This window comes from Etheostoma spectabile, chromosome 5, assembly GCF_008692095.1.
Source record: "Etheostoma spectabile isolate EspeVRDwgs_2016 chromosome 5, UIUC_Espe_1.0, whole genome shotgun sequence".
NCBI classification, from domain to species: domain Eukaryota; kingdom Metazoa; phylum Chordata; class Actinopteri; order Perciformes; family Percidae; genus Etheostoma; species Etheostoma spectabile.
This window is the reverse complement of record NC_045737.1, coordinates 33,455,551-33,461,386: the sequence shown is the minus strand read 5'-3', so window position 1 is coordinate 33,461,386 and position 5,836 is coordinate 33,455,551. Positions and strand designations below refer to the sequence as shown.

Genomic DNA, 5,836 nt, shown 5'->3' with positions numbered 1-5,836 from the left:
CCAAGCGTCCGTATTTTACGAGATGGGAGTGAGAATGTGTTGAAACAACACATGTATTTTACAAATTGCGGAACGGTCTGTGACAGCCGGGTTGAGGCAATCCCAGCCTACTGTTTGTTTCAGTATTTCGAGTACAGCGCCTCTAATGCTAGGGTGAAAATGTTTCACTGTACAATGGTGCTTTTGCTTAATTTCATCCTAGACGTTCATTCTTTTGCAGGAAGATCGACCCAACTGTCTTTTCGCATTCCCAATATGTTGGAGAAGAAGTGTGCTCTGTTGAATTGTAGTGATTTGAAATATTAATGTAAAGTAGAAAAGCATAGTGCCATCCTACAACTACGACATGCTGTATCAGTCTGATTTCTTATGCCAGCCCTGTTCTCATTCCATAGAGGGTTAGAACAAACTGGAGGACCAATATTCCCTTATCACTTTCCTGGTTTGAAAACTCATTTCAATCTCTGAGGTTGCTTCAGGGTTGAACACGGGTCACTATAAAGGCTGTTCCGCCGAAAAAAATAACTCAAAACACTCCGCGTTGCCACAACAACCAGCTTTAAGAACTCATCTGGTGTATCTTCACTGTGTTTGAAATTTCTAAGAGCAACATAAAATACTATTATGCAGTCACACACACAGCTGCATAGTTTCAATTAAGAAAAGCCATAATATTTGATGATATTGTGTGTGAGTTTGGGGCGTCCCGCCCATTAAACAGCAGGGAGAGAGAAGAAAGGAAGGGAGAGAACGAGAGAGAGAAAGAGAGAGAGAAAGAGAGAGAGAGCGAGAGAGTGACTTTTACTGTCAAGTCCACAAACCACCAGTGAACACTGAAAGCACTGTTCAAAAACTAGAACAAAGGAAAAGACAATATGAAAAGGGAAAGAAAAGATGGAAAGAGGGAGGGAATAAAATGCAAGAAAGGATAAAACAAAGAAGAAAAGAAAGAAATGCATGGAGAGAAGAAGTGCCGCAGGACAAAGGAAGTCAGACAGAGTCATCAAGAGGCATAAAGAAAGAGAAAATAAGTGAGATAAAGTCAATGGAAATATTCTTAAAAGAAAGGTAGGGTGGGGTGGGAGAGAGAGATACACAGAACAGGAGAGCGAGGTTGAGACTGAGTGGAGGAGAGCGAGTGTGAAGCACAGCTGTTTGCCTTTAGTTCTGGCCCCGCGCTGCGTTGAAAGTGTTTTATCTGCAGCGTGTCTGCCAATGTCATCACTCACTGCTGAAACATGGACAAAACTCTTATTTGGTCCTTTTGTCATGGCCTCGAAGGGCTGCACCACCCTGTCTCAACACACACACACACACACGCACACACACACACGCACACACACACACACACACACACCACAAACCACACACACCAACACACACACAACACCACACACACACACACACACACACACACACACACACACACACCAAGTGCATTCAAACACAAACAAAGCATGTATCCTTAGCCTTTGCCCCACAAAACACACAGCTCACACATACACAGGCGATTTAAAAAGCTTCTGGGGCGTTTCCAGGGGTATTGTTAAAAAGCACCCTCTTACCGCCAAATTGGAGATATATTTAGTTATACTGTATATGACTGAACAGCTTTACATGTTTCTACCTTACATTTATTATCGTATATACCTGATTAGAAATTGTCCATTAAATCCATCAAATAATCAAGTCTCATGTTCACACTTTCTACTCATTTGTCTAGTCAACAATAATAAAAATAAAAATAATAATAATAATAATAATAATAATAATAATAATAATAATAATAATAATCCATTGGTTTACTAGAGTGCTTTTCAAAGTCCTCAAAGACGCTTTACACAGGAATCAACTCCAAATGAGCAGTAAAGATATAATTAAAGACAATCAGCGTAAGAGGGCCATTTTTGGACTGCTGGCAGTATGGGGGTGTTTTTGATGTGGTTAGGGAGTGGGCTCCACAGAGAGGGGGCGGCGACTAAGAAAACGCCCCCGTCAGTTACACGGCGCTTGGTCCTGAAGATTTGCATCAGCCACCCGAAAGTGATTTAAATTGCCAAACCTTAGATTTAGTCGGGCAGAACACAAAAAGACATGATAGTCCAGAAACATGAGATACACATGCTCCATTAGTAGACACTCAGCTGTTTATAATTAGGATTTTTGCATCTAGAAAAAGGCAACACACTGCATTGTGGGATTTGATGCTTTCATCCATCCACCTTCACCTAATTTCACCATTGACAACTGTATTCATATTACTGTACTCTCTGTGTGCTTTGTTGCCACAAAAACAATAAAGAACTCTCATGGAGAAGTATTATACTCCTAAAAAGGTTTTGAATGTTGGACTAGTTAAAACCCAATCAATTTTAATCTGTTTTTATTATATAGCGGTTTGGACTTTGTACACCAGAAACAAACTGTAGGCTGCATCTGCAAAGGATCTTTGTTAACAACCTAATGTCGAATGCTCTCTACAACCACACAACCACAGTATTTGTCCCGTTCCCTGTCCTGTTTGTTATAAGTAGTCAACACAGGAAGCCAGTTTTCACCAGATTTCCATGATTGAGCAAGAAGTCTTCAGATGTCTTATTGTTTTGTTATTTGTGCAAATAAAGAATGAAACTAAACAACTCAACAGCCCTTATTGGACTTTATACTGTATCTGCTGTCTCAACTAAGCCCCATTTTGACATGGTTTTTCTTCATTTCCCACAAGTTATGGTGTGGCTGTTACTGAGACATGTCTTTCTGTAGCTCCGTTTGCTATTCTGTTTGTCCACTAAGACATAGAAGCTGCTGTTGGTCATGCTGAGATTATATCACAGCGACCTGGAAATGAGAAACACACACTTCCTGTGTGTGAGGAGAGAGCGTCCACGCAGCGAGTGATATGTTATAGGAACAGGTTAGCTCAGCTAATACATCTCAATATCAAAGTCTACTCTCAAGGGGGTTTAAAATCTATGTTTAAGATAAGTAAAAACTCCGCCCATAAAGTCCTGTTACTAACATGGTATATAACTTGAAACATAAAGATGTAAAATAGGCATTTATTAACATTAAAATTTCTTTTCTTTCTGTTAAATGGTGACATACAAGGCAATAAACTACAAAAACAAAAAAGAACACTTAAACTACCTGCTTGTTTTACTACATCCAATACCAAGCACACACCTCTACATCTGACTTTTGACCTTAACACACACACACACACACACACACACACACACACACACACACAAAACAACACACACACACACACACACACACACACAACACACACACACACACACACACACACACACACACACACACACACACACACACCACACACACACACACACACACACACACACACACACACACACACAAGGCAAGGGTGCCAGGCGTTTCTGTAATTTCCTGTTTGGAGAACTGTTTAGGGTTTCGCTCAGCGTAGCAGGGAAAGTGTTAAAGAAGGAGGAAACTTTAGCCCCAAACAGGACTGGAAATCTGATTAGTCCCCCTGCTTTCATCTTTCATAAATCTGCCATCTGGTATCGGCACGATCAATGAAGACTGGACTTTATGTGACACCCTTACTGGACAGATGGGGGGAGGAGGGGGTCCTTTCCCTTCTCAGCCAACACCAAACCACACAGCTGACAAAAGCAAACTGCAATGCACACACTCTGAGCCTGTCCTTCTTTCGCCCACATACACACTATTACACCGACCGGGACAAACACACAGAAACACACCAATCAAAAAGTAAAAACAGGTTGTCAATATGTGTGTGTGAGTGTGTGTGTGTGCATTCTCAGCTCATCACAGGTATACTGTCACATGGACAGGCATGCCCTTAAAAAAAAACATACACACATTCACAAACACAAAAACACACACACACGCGTCAAACCCAGGCTGTATATTAGGTCACTGTACTGACAGAGTAAATATTGCTATTGAATTACCATTCAGGGTTGACTGGCGTGTCAGTTCTGAGTTTGTAAATGGAGACTAACATCTTTATGTGAGTATGTGAGCAGTGTGTGTGTGTGTGTGTGTGTGTGTGTGTGTGTGTGTGTGTGTGTGTGTGTGTGTGTGTGTGTGTGTGTGTGTGTGTGTGTGTGTGTGTTTCTGTTCTTGGATTCTTTTACCTACAAAATGTCTTCACACAAAGATATATTTGCCAGTTCTCGCTTCTACATGAAACCAAATTCAGACTATGATTAGCGTTTGGAGGATTAATAAAGTTAGGATGAAATTGATTTAAGGTAGCAATTGTCTTCACAAGTATAGTAGTATCATTGGCCATAGGTGTGTGTGTTTCTACGTACTTTATCCCTTAAAGAATATATTTTTATTGTCCTTGTGTGTGTTTAATCTTCTAGTTCTGTATTTACAAAGACAAAAAGACAGAAACTTTCTTATTTATCTAAGTTTATTGGACGAAGGTTGGAGTTAGGATGAGGTTTATGGCAGGGCGAATTTACCATTTTGGGTTGCATGCAAAATCTGATTAGGGTTTGGGGAACAAACTTTGTGTTTTTGTGTGCTTTTTTTCATTTACATTGTGTTTTTAATTATGTGTGTGTGTACCTAGGTGCAGTATTCTTTATTGGACATTTAAGAGGACCAAAATCCTCAAAAAAAAGAACTGAAAATGACAAATATTTCAAAGTGACAACATTTTGCCCGTTCGCATATCTACACAGGGTCTGTTACACTGATTAGATTATGGGTCGGATTAGGTTTAAGGTTTAGGGTTAGGGTTACGGAAAAGAATATTTAGGGTTACAAAAATTGCGTTTAACATTAGATTTGGGCTAGGGTTAGAGTAAAGGTTAGTGTGTGTGTGTGTGTGTGAATGCATGCTTGCGTGTGTGTGTGTTGAAGCAGCATTGAAACATGATCTGACACACAGTTGAAAGAATGAGGTATGTTTGAGGAGCCAGATTCAGCAGCTTGAGAGCTCGGAGTGACCCGAACGACTGTCCACATAAAAGCGTTGTAATATCCAGAGATTTAATGAGCTTGGTACCAATGAGACGTTCCTAAAGAGAGGCAGGGAGCCCAAGTCAAGCAACTAGATTCCAATAAAGACCATATTTCCAGACCCTCAAACTCCCCAGGCCTGTGAGACACACCAGTGACAGCTCCCAGCTCAGTTTGCAAAGGACTGTGGTAAATTCCCCAGCCAGGAAGAAAATCCTATTTAATTTTACAAGATCCACTGGCCTCTAAAAGTCCTGCATGATGTCTTGGTTCGCTGGTGGGAGAGCGGGAGAGGCGGCAGGGCAGAACGCCTGCTACGCTCTGGTGGAAAACTTTTCATTAATAAACAACGATACATAAAGTGTAGGCTCAAACCCAAATGCACACATTGCAGAAGTCAATTTATTTATGTTCATTGTTTGTTTTTATGCAGACAAACCAGTTTTCTTTTGTCAGAAATAAATCTGACTTGACATGAGGGAAAAGAGCCCTTTCTCTGTTTCCTTCTGAGATGACAGGGTTTTGTTTTGCAAAGACAGAGGGGTGTATCTGTGGCATGCTCAGCCATTAATCAAATATTCACTGTTGCATAGCAATGCATGAAAACCAAACTAACTCCCTGTAAACATGTTTTATGTCATTGGACTTTCTGTTTTAAAATTTGCTCACCAGCTGCAAAGAAAGGCCTTTAAAACACTGCTGGTGCATTTGATACACTACCGAGAACACACACTATTTACCTGAACCTGATAACCAACTGTGTTTAAAGGTCCCATGACATGGTGCTTTTTCAATGCTTTTATAGACCTTAGTGGTCCCCTAATACCATATCTGAAGTCTCTTTCCTGAA

At 40.6% G+C, this 5,836-nt stretch overlaps 1 protein-coding gene across 2 annotated transcripts in view; it reads right to left on the bottom strand.

Annotated features, from left to right (window-relative positions):
- tbx15 (T-box transcription factor 15) overlaps positions 1 to 5,836 on the bottom strand; it is a 38,783-nt gene that overhangs the window by 18,287 nt on the left and 14,660 nt on the right. The gene's annotated exons all lie outside the window — the stretch shown is intronic.